The sequence below is a fragment of the Oncorhynchus tshawytscha genome, linkage group LG11 (genome assembly GCF_018296145.1).
Source record: "Oncorhynchus tshawytscha isolate Ot180627B linkage group LG11, Otsh_v2.0, whole genome shotgun sequence".
Lineage (NCBI taxonomy): Eukaryota > Metazoa > Chordata > Actinopteri > Salmoniformes > Salmonidae > Oncorhynchus > Oncorhynchus tshawytscha.
Genome location: NC_056439.1, coordinates 41,980,090 through 41,992,632, shown reverse-complemented (window position 1 = coordinate 41,992,632; position 12,543 = coordinate 41,980,090). Strand labels below are relative to the sequence as shown.

Sequence of the window (12,543 nt, the reverse complement as noted above, 5' to 3'; positions counted from 1 at the left end):
TCTCCTCATGCCCCACCTCTCTCTCCTCTCTCCTCATGCCCCACCTCTCTCTCTCTCCTCATGCCCTACCTCTCTCTCTCTCTCTCTCTCTCCTCATGCCCCACCTCTCTCTCCTCTCTCCTCATGCCCCGACCTCTCTCTCTCTCCTCTCTCCTCATGCCCCACCTCTCTCTCTCTCTCCTCATGCCCTACCTCTCTCTCTCCTCTCTCCTCATGCCCCCCTCTCTCTCTCTCCTCTCTCCTCATGCCCCCCTCTCTCCCTCTCTCCTCATGCCCCACCTCTCTCTCCTCTCTCTCCTCATGCCCCACCTCTCTCTCCTCTCTCCTCATGTCCCACCTCTCTCTCCTCTCCCTCATGCCCCTCTCTCTCTCTCCTCTAGTTCTCCTCATGCCCCACCTCCTCTCTTCCTCTCCTCCTCATGCCCCTATCTCTCTCTCTCCTCTCTCCTCATGCCCCACCTCTCTCTCTAGTTCTCTCTCCTCATGCCCCACCTCTCTCTCCTCTCTCCTCATGCCCCACCTCTCTCTCCTCTCTCTCCTCATGCCCCACCCTCTCTCTCCCTCTCTCTCCTCATGCCCCACCTCTCTCTCTCTCTCCTCATGCCCCCCCTCTCTCTCTCCCTCTCTCTCCTCATGCCCTACCCCTCTCTCTCTCCCTCCTCTCTCTCCTCATGCCCCCTTCTCTCTCTCCTCTCTCCTCATGCCCCACCTCTCTCTCTCCTCATGCCCCTCCCCTCTCTCTCTCTCTCTCTCCTCATGCCCTGCCTCTCTCCCCCTCTCTCTCCTTATGCCCACCTCTCTCTCTAGTTCTCTCTTGTCATGCCCCACCTCTCTCTCTTTCTCTCTCCTCATGCCCCCCTCTCTCTCGTTCCCTCTCTCCTCATGCCCCACCTCTCTCTCCCTCTCTCTCCTCATGCCCCACCTCTCTCTCTCCCTCTCTCTTGTCATGCCCCACCTCTCTCTCTAGTTCTCTCTTGTCATGCCCCATCTCTCTCTCTCCCTCTCTCTCCTCATGCCCAACCTCTCTCTCTCCCTCTCTCTCCTCATGCCCCACCTCTCTCTCTCCCTCTCTCTTGTCATGCCCCACCTCTCTCTCTAGTTCTCTCTTGTCATGCCCCACTCTCTCTCTCTCTCCCTCTCTCTTGTCATGCCCCACCTCTCTCTCTCCCTCTCTCTCCTCATGCCCCACCTCTCTCTCTCCCTCTCTCTTGTCATGCCCCACCTCTCTCTCTCCCTCTCTCTTGTCATGCCCCACCTCTCTCTCTCCCTCTCTCTCCTCATGCCCCACCTCTCTCTCTCCCTCTCTCTTGTCATGCCCCACCCCTCTCTCTCCCTCTCTCTCCTCATGCCCCACCTCTCTCTCTCTCCATCTCTCTTGTCATGCCCCACCTCTCTCTCTCCCTCTCTCTCCTCATGCCCCACTCTCTCCTCTCCTCATGCCCCACCCCCACCTCTCTCTCTCACCTCTCTCTTGCATTGCCCCACCTCTCTCTCTAGTTCTCTCTTGCATTGCCCCATCTCTCTCTAGGTCTCTCTTGTCATACCCCACCTCTCTCTCTAGTTCTCTCTTGTCATGCCCCACCCCTCTCTCTAGTTCTCTCTTGTCATGCCCCACCTCTCTCTCTAGTTCTCTCTTGCCATGCCCCACCTCTCTTTCTAGTTCTCTCTCGTCCTGCCCCCTCTCTCTCTAGTTCTCTCTCGTCCTGCCCCACCTCTCTCTCTAGTTCTCTCTTGTCATGCCCCACCTCTCTCTAGTTCTCTCTTGTCATGCCCCACCTCTCTCTCTAGTTCTCTCTTGTCATGCCCCACCTCTCTCTAGTTCTCTCTTGTCATGCCCCACCTCTCTCTCTAGTTCTCTCTTGTCATGTCCCACCTCTCTCTCTAGTCATGCCCCACCTCTCTCTCGCTCTCTCTCCTCATGCCCCACCTCTCTCTCGTTCTCTCTCTCCTCATGCCCCACCTCTCTCTCATTCTCTCTCCTCATGCCCCACCTCTCTCTCTCGTCATGCCACACCTCTCTCTCGTTCTCTCTCGTCATGCCACCTCTCTCTCTCCCCTCTCTCTCCTCACGCCCCACCTCTCTCTCTCTCTCCTCATGCCCCACCTCTCTCTCCCTCTCTCTCCTCATGCCCCACCTCTCTCTCTCCTCACGCCCCACCTCTCTCTCCCTCTCTCTCCTCATGCCCCACCTCTCTCTCTCCTCACGCCCCACCTCTCTCTCTCCTCATGCCCCACCTCTCTCTCTCCTCATGCCCCACCTCTCTCTCTCCTCACGCCCCACCTCTCTCTCTCCTCATGCCCCACCTCTCTCTCTCCTCACGCCCCACCTCTCTCTCCCTCTCTCTCCTCATGCCCCACCTCTCTCTCCCTCTCTCTCCTCATGCCCCGCCTCTCTCTCTCCCTCTCTCTCCTTATGCCCACCTCTCTCTCTAGTTCTCTCTTGTCATGCCCCACCTCTCTCTCTAGTTCTCTCCCCTCATGCCCCACCTCTCTCTCGTTCTCTCTCCTCATGCCCCACCTCTCTCTCCTTCTCTCTCCTCATGCCCCGCCTCTCTCTCTCCCTCTCTCTCCTCATGCCCCACCTCTCTCTCTAGTTCTCTCTTGTCATGCCCCACCCCTCTCTCTCTAGTTCTCTCTCCTCATGCCCCACCTCTCTCTAGTTCTCTCTCCTCATGCCCCACCTCTCTCTCCCTCTCTCTCCTCATGCCCCACCTCTCTCTCTCCTCATGCCCACCTCTCTCTCCTCTGCCCCACCTCTCTCGTTCTCCTCCTATGCCCCGCCTCTCTCTCTCTCCTCATGCCCCACCTCTCTTTCCTCATGCCCCACCTCTCTCTCCTCATGCCCCACCTCTCTCTCCTCATGCCCCGCCTCTCTCCCTCTCATGCCCCCTCTCTTCCTCATGCCCCACCTCTCTCTCTCCTCATGCCCCACCTCTCTCTCCTCATGCCCCACCTCTCTCTCCTCATGCCCCACCTCTCTCTTCTCATGCCCCACCTCTCTTTCCTCATGCCCCACCTCTCTCTTCTCATGCCCCACCTCTCTCTCTCGTCATGCCCCACCTCTCTCTCCTCATGCCCCACCTCTCTCTCCTCATGCCCCACCTCTCTCTTCTCATGCCCCACCTCTCTTTCCTCATGCCCCACCCTCTCTCTTCTCATGCCCCACCTCTCTCTCCTCATGCCCCACCTCTCTCTCCTCATGCCCCACCTCTCTCTCCTCATGCCCCACCTCTCTCTCCTCATGCCCCACCTCTCTCTCCTCATGCCCCACCTCTCTCTTCTCATACCCCACCTCTCTCTCCTCATGCCCCACCTCTCTCTTCTCATGCCCCACCTCTCTCTTCTCATGCCCCAGCTCTCTCTCCTCATGCCCCACCTCTCTCTTCTCATGCCCCACCTCTCTCTCCTCATGCCCCACCTCTCTCTCCTCATGCCCCACCTCTCTTTCTCATGCCCCACCTCTCTTTCTCATGCCCCACCTCTCTCTTCTCATGCCCCACCTCTCTTTCCTCATGCCCCATCTCTCTCTCCTCATGCCCCACCTCTCTCTTCTCATGCCCCACCTCTCTCTCTCGTCATGCCCCACCTCTCTCTTCTCATGCCCCACCTCTCTTTCCTCATGCCCCACCTCTCTCTCCTCATGCCTCACCTCTCTTTCCTCATGCCCCACCTCTCTCCCTCAATGTGACAACACTACAGAGCCGTGGCATTTCAGAACAATAACATAATTACCCAGCCCCCCACTGCCGCACTCCCGACACATTCTGCCATCCCCACTAATACAAACACAAGGCCACATGTTAAAGGAACTCATTCAGATGAAAAGTTTCCTCCACTCCCCCCTCAAGGATATAAACCTGCTTCCTGGTTTACAACCAATCACAAGATACTCACAATATAGGCCCAGGGTTAGGGTTAATAAAATAAAACGACGCAAACCCTAGATCAGGCGTAACTTAATCCTAGTCCACAATGTAAGACACATGTCACAGTAGTACCATTACATCCTAGGGCCACTCAGATTAGAGGTGAGGCTGTGGTGAGGTGAGGTGAGTGGTGGTGAGGTGTTCGTGCCCATTCACTGACAGCCAGGTCGGGGAGAAAGGTAACCTTTAATACAGTCACTCCTTTCATAGGATTAGTCAATAACTGCATTAACTGTACCTAGTTTATCATCTTATCTCACCTAACAGGCACCACACACACGCACGGAAGCATGCATACACACACAACAACATTTCCATTGGCTGAGGTTCTTATTGATATACTAGAAGTATACACACACCGGTTGAATCAACATTGTTTCCACGTCATTTAAATGAAATGATGTAGAACCAATTTTGAATAGATGTTGAATTGATGACTGCCCAGTGGGTTATGACATAGCGATCCCACACAAAGCTATCTGGCTGGCAGTCAAGGCTGCCAAATGAATGGGCAGTGAGAACACATTCAGGTGGCCACATTTGTCCAACACGGGTCCACATCAACGGCATGTATTCCAAATACGTTTCAGATATATTTTCAGTATATGCCACTGGAATAATTGTTAGCTATGCTGATGCATAATCCAGCCACTGTTCTGCAGCAGAGGATATGCATGACCGGGCATAAACTGCTGTTCAAACATGAATCTTTCCCATTCGGACCAGTTTACAACGCCTAAATAACGACTAAGTGAAAACGAGCTGTTGTTGTGTTTATGTCCATAGCCTATTTCAGTCTCCATTGTATCATATGAATATAACTGTAATCTCAAAAGGCATCCCTTAAGCATTAGACAATTGCTTGACAAAAACAAACTAGGCTAATCACAATACAGGCAGAGATGATCTGGGTGCAGCTATCCGTTGATAAGAAATGATAGACCACACAAATATTAAGAATATCATATTGATAGATAGCCTAAAATTCACAAACATATTCATACATACATTATTGACGATGAATTGTCACTTCGGGGTCTTGTCGTCATACAAATACCTTCCGTTGTATAGGTAAAGCTGCTTTTCTTATTCCACTTCACTACTACATTGTAATAGCGAACAGAACCTTTCCCGATATTTGATCTGCGGTTTGGCGGTGTGTTAAAGCGCTAAAATGATAATCCTGTCACTGAAGAGAGAAAAAACACCCTACCCTCACTCCGCTGGTGACATATGACGTTATAAACCCTCACCAGGACCAATGACAGACCAGACCACCCATTACAGTGAGAAGAGTACAACTGCAGCCCGCAATTCGGGGTGTTCCTGCATGTGGGCTCTCCTGCATCTGCAGGAACCCGTCTTTATATTTATATTGTCAGTCTTTAAACTATGACTCCAGTACATAGGCGGAAGACAGGCGCGCTCCACTACGGTAATGCATCAGAACTGCAGATACACCCTACATAAAAACATAGCTAGTTAGCAACGAGTGGCGGGGACGACCAGTAGACAGCGTGTCCTTCACCCCCGCCTGTCTGGCAGTTTATCCCAGCAGGCGGGGGCGACACCGCGTGTTAGCTAACTACGGTCTCAAATCAAATCAAATCAAATTTTATTTGTCACATACACATGTGTTAATGCGAGTGTAGCGAAATGCTTGTGCTTCTAGTTCCGACTATACAGTAATAACCAACAAGTATTCTAACTAACAATTCCAAAACTACTGTCTTATACACAGTGTAAGGGGATAAAGAATATGTACATAAGGATATATGAATGAGTGATGGTACAGAGCAGCATAGGCAAGATACAGTAGATGGTATCGAGTACAGTATATACATATGAGATGAGTATGTAAACAAAGTGGCATAGTTAAAGTGGCTAGTGATACATGTATTACATAAGGATGCAGTCGATGATATAGAGTACAGTATATACGTATGCATATGAGATGAATAATGTAGGGTAAGTAACATTATATAAGGTAGCATTGTTTAAAGTGGCTAGTGATATATTTACATCATTTCCCATCAAGTCCCATTATTAAAGTGGCTGGAGTTGAGTCAGTGTCAGTGTCAGTGTGTTGGCAGCAGCCACTCAATGTTAGTGGTGGCTGTTTAACAGTCTGATGGCCTTGAGATAGAAGCTGTTTTTCAGTCTCTCGGTCCCAGCTTTGATGCACCTGTACTGACCTCGCCTTCTGGATGATAGCGGGGTGAACAGGCAGTGGCTCGTGTGGTTGATGTCCTTGATGATCTTTATGGCCTTCCTGTAACATCGGGTGGTGTAGGTGTCCTGGAGGGCAGGTAGTTTGCCCCCGGTGATGCGTTGTGCAGACCTCACTACCCTCTGGAGAGCCTTACGGTTGTGGGCGGAGCAGTTGCCGTACCAGGCGGTGATACAGCCCGCCAGGATGCTCTCGATTGTGCATCTGTAGAAGTGCTTTTGGTGACAAGCCAAATTTCTTCAGCCTCCTGAGGTTGAAGAGGCGCTGCTGCGCCTTCTTCACGATGCTGTCTGTGTGAGTGGACCAATTCAATTTGTCTGTGATGTGTATGCCGAGGAACTTAAAACTTGCTACCCTCTCCACTACTGTTCCATCGATGTGGATAAAGTCCACAATCATCTCCTTAGTTTTGTTGACGTTGAGTGTGAGGTTATTTTCCTGACACCACACTCCGAGGGCCCTCACCTCCTCCCTGTAGGCCGTCTCGTCGTTGTTGGTAATCAAGCCTACCACTGTTGTGTCGTCCGCAAACTTGATGATTGAGTTGGAGGCGTGCGTGGCCACGCAGTCGTGGGTGAACAGGGAGTACAGGAGAGGGCTCAGAACGCACCCTTGTGGGGCCCCAGTGTTGAGGATCAGCGGGGTGGAGATGTTGTTGCCTACCCTCACCACCTGGGGGCGGCCCGTCAGGAAGTCCAGTACCCAGTTGCACAGGGCGGGGTCGAGACCCAGGGTCTCGAACTTGATGACGAGCTTGGAGGGTACTATGGTGTTGAATGCCGAGCTGTAGTCGATGAACAGCATTCTCACATAGGTATTCCTCTTGTCCAGATGGGTTAGGGCAGTGTGCAGTGTGGTTGAGATTGCATCGTCTGTGGACCTATTTGGGCGGTAAGCAAATTGGAGTGGGTCTAGGGTGTCAGGTAGGGTGGAGGTGATATGGTCCTTGACTAGTCTCTCAAAGCACCTCATGATGACGGAAGTGAGTGCTACGGGGCGGTAGTCGTTTAGCTCAGTTACCTTAGCTTTCTTGGGAACAGGAACAATGGTGGCCCTCTTGAAGCATGTGGGAACAGCAGACTGGTATAGGGATTGATTGAATATGTCCGTCAAATCCGAGACGTCTGCTGTACTAGCGGGGGCGACCGGTAGACTGGCAAACATTGCCGCACGAGGGCGATGCGGGCACATTGGTGACAGAACAAGGAGTTGTTATAGAACTCCAGAAAAAAAGCCTGCTTCTTATGAACGCATTTCACACTACTTTTGTATTATGTTTTTAAGGCTCGTATGAATGTCCTGCTTAATGCTTGTGTTATCATCGCATCAACTGCATTATACGTAAAAATTAAATAAATAAATCAACACTTCAACTTCAACCAGTAAAATGGCTATTTGGCTAGCTTTTTCTACAGCCTATAGTAGGTGGTGTCGATAAAACTCAGATAATACTTCATGCAGGAATGCCCCGACTGGCGGGCTGCAGTTGCACACTGTCAATAGCAGTAGCAGCCCACTAGCTGGTTACAAAGTAAAACATTTACTGACCAGTGTTGCTTTTAAAGCTGCAATATGTACATTTTTGGAAGACCCACCCAACCAAATTCACACCGAAATATGAGTTATGGATCTGTCACTCATTGAAAGCAAGTCCAAGAAGCGTAAAAATCTGTTCTATGTGCAATATTTCTATGCTTCCCGTTCTTAAATTTTGTTTTTGTATCTTTTACTTTCAGTTTTGTGCACCAGCTTCAAACAGCTGAAAATACTATATTTTGGTTATAGAAAACATATTTCACAGTGGTTCAGATGGTACAAGGATCTTCACTGCTTGTTTTGTCACATAAACTGAAATTAAACAAACTATTAGAAGTTTAGCAACCAGGAAATGACAGAACGATTTTTCCATAATGCACCTTTAAAGCTCAAAACATTTCTTAATTTGCAAGGTTAATTCACATATTTTCAGAATTGTAGAGATGTGGTGATGGAGAGTCTCATAGACTAGAAATAACATAAATTCAAATCCGAGACGTTCAAATTAGTATGATACAGTATGTTACATTTGATATGGTTACATAAGACAGGTTACTAAAGATCCTGCACAGTCATCCCTTTTCCCATGTAAAAAATACCAACACATCATCCATAACATCTTTACTCTATTAAAATGCTCAGAATTGAAGAAATTGTACCTTCTCTCATCTCTTACTATCAGAAATCCTGAAAGAACAGACCCAGTGGGACAGGGAGCGTATATCCATGAGTTCACCTTGACTGACAGCTCTTTTAAACACCCTTGTGGACTTTCCCAGGTAATAAGGTAAACAATGGGCCACATGTCATTGATGACCAGGTAAACAATGGGCCACATGTCATTGATGACCAGGTAAACAATGGGCCACATGTCATTGATGACCAGGTAAACAATGGGCCACATGTCATTGATGACCAGGTAAACAATGGGCCACATGTCATTGATGACCAGGTAAACAATGGGCCACATGTCATTGATGACCAGGTAAACAATGGGCCACATGTCATTGATGACCAGGTAAACAATGGGCCACATGTCATTGATGACCAGGTAAACAATGGGCCACATGTCATTGATGACCAGGTAAACAATGGACCACATGTCATTGATGACCAGGTAAACAATGGGCCACATGTCATTGATGACCAGGTAAACAATGGGCCACATGTCATTGATGACCAGGTAAACAATGGGCCACATGTCATTGATGACCAGGTAAACAATGGGCCACATGTCATTGATGACCAGGTAAACAATGGGCCACATGTCATTGATGACCAGGTAAACAATGGGCCACATGTCATTGATGACCAGGTAAACAATGGGCCACATGTCATTGATGACCAGGTAAACAATGGGCCACATGTCATTGATGACCAGGTAAACAATGGGCCACATGTCATTGATGACCAGGTAAACAATGGGCCACATGTCATTGATGACCAGGTAAACAATGGGCCACATGTCATTGATGACCAGGTAAACAATGGGCCACATGTCATTGATGACCAGGTAAACAATGGGCCACATGTCATTGATGACCAGGTAAACAATGGGCCACATGTCATTGATGACCAGGTAAACAATGGGCCACATGTCATTGATGACCAGGTAAACAATGGGCCACATGTCATTGATGACCAGGTAAATAATGGGCCACATGTCATTGATGACCAGGTAAACAATGGGCCACATGTCATTGATGACCAGGTAAACAATGGGCCACATGTCATTGATGACCAGGTAAACAATGGGCCACATGTTATTCCGAGCCTAAATAGTGTGCTTCACCCCACTTTCTCTGCAAAATGCTCTTATAGTCAACAGAGCTGATCATGGACTGCTGGATACCAGACAAACAGCAGCAATACACAACTGTATTTCTATTGTTTGTAGCTAATTACAGAATACACTACAGAATACACTGTAGTGTAGTGTAGTGTAGTGTAGTGTTCTGGCATGCTAGTAAGTAGTTTGCTAGCTACAAGTCACAACACAGTGGGCTTTTTCTGGCATGCTGGTAAGTAGTCTGCTAGCTACAAGTCACAACACAATGTAATTTATATGGCATGCTTGTAGGTAATCTGCTAGCTACAAGACACAACACAATGTAATTTATATGGCATGCTTGTAGGTAGTCTGCTAGCTACAAGACACAACACAATGTAATTTATATGGCATGCTTGTAGGTAGTCTGCTAGCTACAAGACACAACACAATGTAATTTATATGGCATGCTTGTAGGTAGTCTGCTAGCTACAAGACACAACACAATGTAATTTATATGGCATGCTTGTAGGTAGTCTGCTAGCTACAAGACACAACACAATGTAATTTATATGGCATGCTTGTAGGTAGTCTGCTAGCTACAAGACACAACACAATGTAATTTATATGGCATGCTTGTAGGTAGTCTGCTAGCTACAAGACACAACACAATGTAATTTATATGGCATGCTTGTAGGTAGTCTGCTAGCTACAAGACACAACACAATGTAATTTATATGGCATGCTTGTAGGTAGTCTGCTAGCTACAAGACACAACACAAATGATTAAGGGTTATTCACCAGTATCGTTATGCTTGAGCTATCTTACGGTTTGTAAAAAAGCCTTATGATGCGCCCAAGTGATGACATTTGAAGGCTTTATATATTTAAAGTAGTCACAGCTATAAGACGCTACCGTTGACATCAATCAATCAAATGTATTTATCAAGACCTTTTTACATCACCAGATGTCACAAAGTGCTATTCCGAAACTCAGCCTACAACCCCAAACAGCAAGCAATGTAGATGTAGAAGCACGGGGGAGGGGACCAGTAACTGTATGATCAACTTGGTCAATGTTCCTGGTACAGTCATTTATCATACTTGGGTCAACCTGCTATGAGCTGGTTTCATCCAAATATCATCCAATTTGATGAAAAACATGATTTTCCGTGTCGGGCCATTAAGTCAAAAACAAAAGTAGGGTGGTTGGTCGGGGTGGATGGGTATAATGCTGCGAACATCTAGCAACCCATAGGCTGTGTGTTCAAACCTCATCATGGACAACTTTAGCATTTGAACTAATTAGATACTTTGCAACTACTTAGCATGTTAGCTAACCCTTCCCCTAACCTTAAATAACTCCTAACCTAGCTAATGTTAGCCACCTAGCTAGCGTTAGCCACCTGCCCACCTAGCTAACGTTAACAACAACAAATTGTAATTCGTATACATATTGTATGAATTGTAATTCATAATATAACATATTAAATGGATGATGGACCACCACTAATTAATAGATACCATACGAAACGCAACATATGATAATAAATTAAGTGTCCCGGATTTACATTTACTATGTTTCTTCTACCCCACTCAGCAGTGAAATTATATAACCACACACACACACACACACACACACACACACACACACACACACACACACACACACACACACACACACACACACACACACACACACACACACACACACACACACACACACACACACACACACACACACACTCACTCTCTCTCTTGACATACCACACATTGATTTAACACACGCATTGATTTCTGCACATCCTGTCCAAATTCAGCAAGCTATTTGTTATTGCTCAAGAATTCCAAGAACAGCCCCAGAATTCCACTCATTATGATATTACAGAACGTTTTCCACCCATTGCGTCCTGGAGTCACCCTGGGCGTTGTGAGAGCTGCCAGAGGCAAATATAGAAAGGAGCAGAGTGAGAACAGTATCTATTGCAGCATGTGACCACTGTTACAGAAGTAGTAGCAGAGGCCACTGTAGGAATGTTGTTTCTCCAGGAATTGGGGCCCAATGTAAACAGATAGCTCAGAGGAGGGCTGTGTGTGTGTGTGCCCCTCTTGCCAAATGCGTCCCTGTCTGTACAGACGTTCTGTGCACACACACACACACACACACAGACACATGCGCACACACACACAGACACACGCACACACACACCCAGCCTCTTGTCTCCTGATTTCGTAACAGTTATTTCATTCACCTAGGTACATAAGCTGCTCATGGGACACGGCCTGGAACAGACAGTAATACTCATGTTCAGTGTTTCTAGGAACTATTAGAAAGTTCAGTGATTATTTTTCACGTACACATGGTTAGCAGATCTTAATGCGAGTGTAGAGAAATGCTTGTGCTTCTAGTTCCGACAGTTCAGTAATATCTAACAAGTAATCTAACAATTCCCCAAAAACTACCTAATAGACACAAATCTAAATGGGTGAATGAGAATATGTACATAAAATACATGGATGATCGATGGCCGAGCGGCATAGGCAAGGTGCAGTAATGGTATAAAATACAGTACATACATGTGATATGAGTAATCTAAGATATGTAAACATTATTAAAGTGCCATTATATAGAGTGGCTTTTTATAAAGTGACTAGTGATCCATTTATTAAAGTGGGCTGTGATTGGGTCTCAATGTTGGCAGCAGCCTCTCTGAGTTGGTGATGGCTGTTTAGCAGTCTGATGGCCTTGAGATAGAAGCTGTTTTTCAAGTCTCTCGGTCCCAGCTTTGATGCACCTGTACTGACCTCACCTTCTGGATGGTAGCGGTGTGAACAGGCAGTGGCTCAGGTGGTTGATGTCCTTGATAATCTTTTTGGCCTTCCTGTGACATCCTGTGTTGTAGGTGTCATGGAGGGCAGGTAATTTTCCCCAGTGATGCGTTGTGTAGACCGCACCACCCTCTGGAGAGCCTTGCGGTTGATGGCGGTGCAGTTGCTATACCAGGCTGTGATACAGCCTGACAGGATGCTCTCGATTGTGCATCTGTAAAAGTTTGTCAGGGTTTTGGGTGACAAGCCACATT

The 12,543-nt window shown here is 47.7% G+C and overlaps 1 protein-coding gene across 6 annotated transcripts in view; it reads right to left on the bottom strand.

The window, feature by feature from the left end:
* LOC112262204 (phosphatidate phosphatase LPIN1) overlaps positions 1–12,543 on the bottom strand; it is a 51,972-nt gene that overhangs the window by 37,471 nt on the left and 1,958 nt on the right. The window contains exon 1 of one of the 6 annotated variants that reach the window (XM_042330144.1): positions 4,935–5,463. The exons of the other annotated variants lie outside the window; for them this stretch is intronic. The gene's annotated coding sequence lies outside the window, so the exon portion shown is untranslated. Of the gene's footprint in view, positions 1–4,934; positions 5,464–12,543 lie in introns of those variants that run through there. 6 annotated transcript variants of the gene reach the window in all.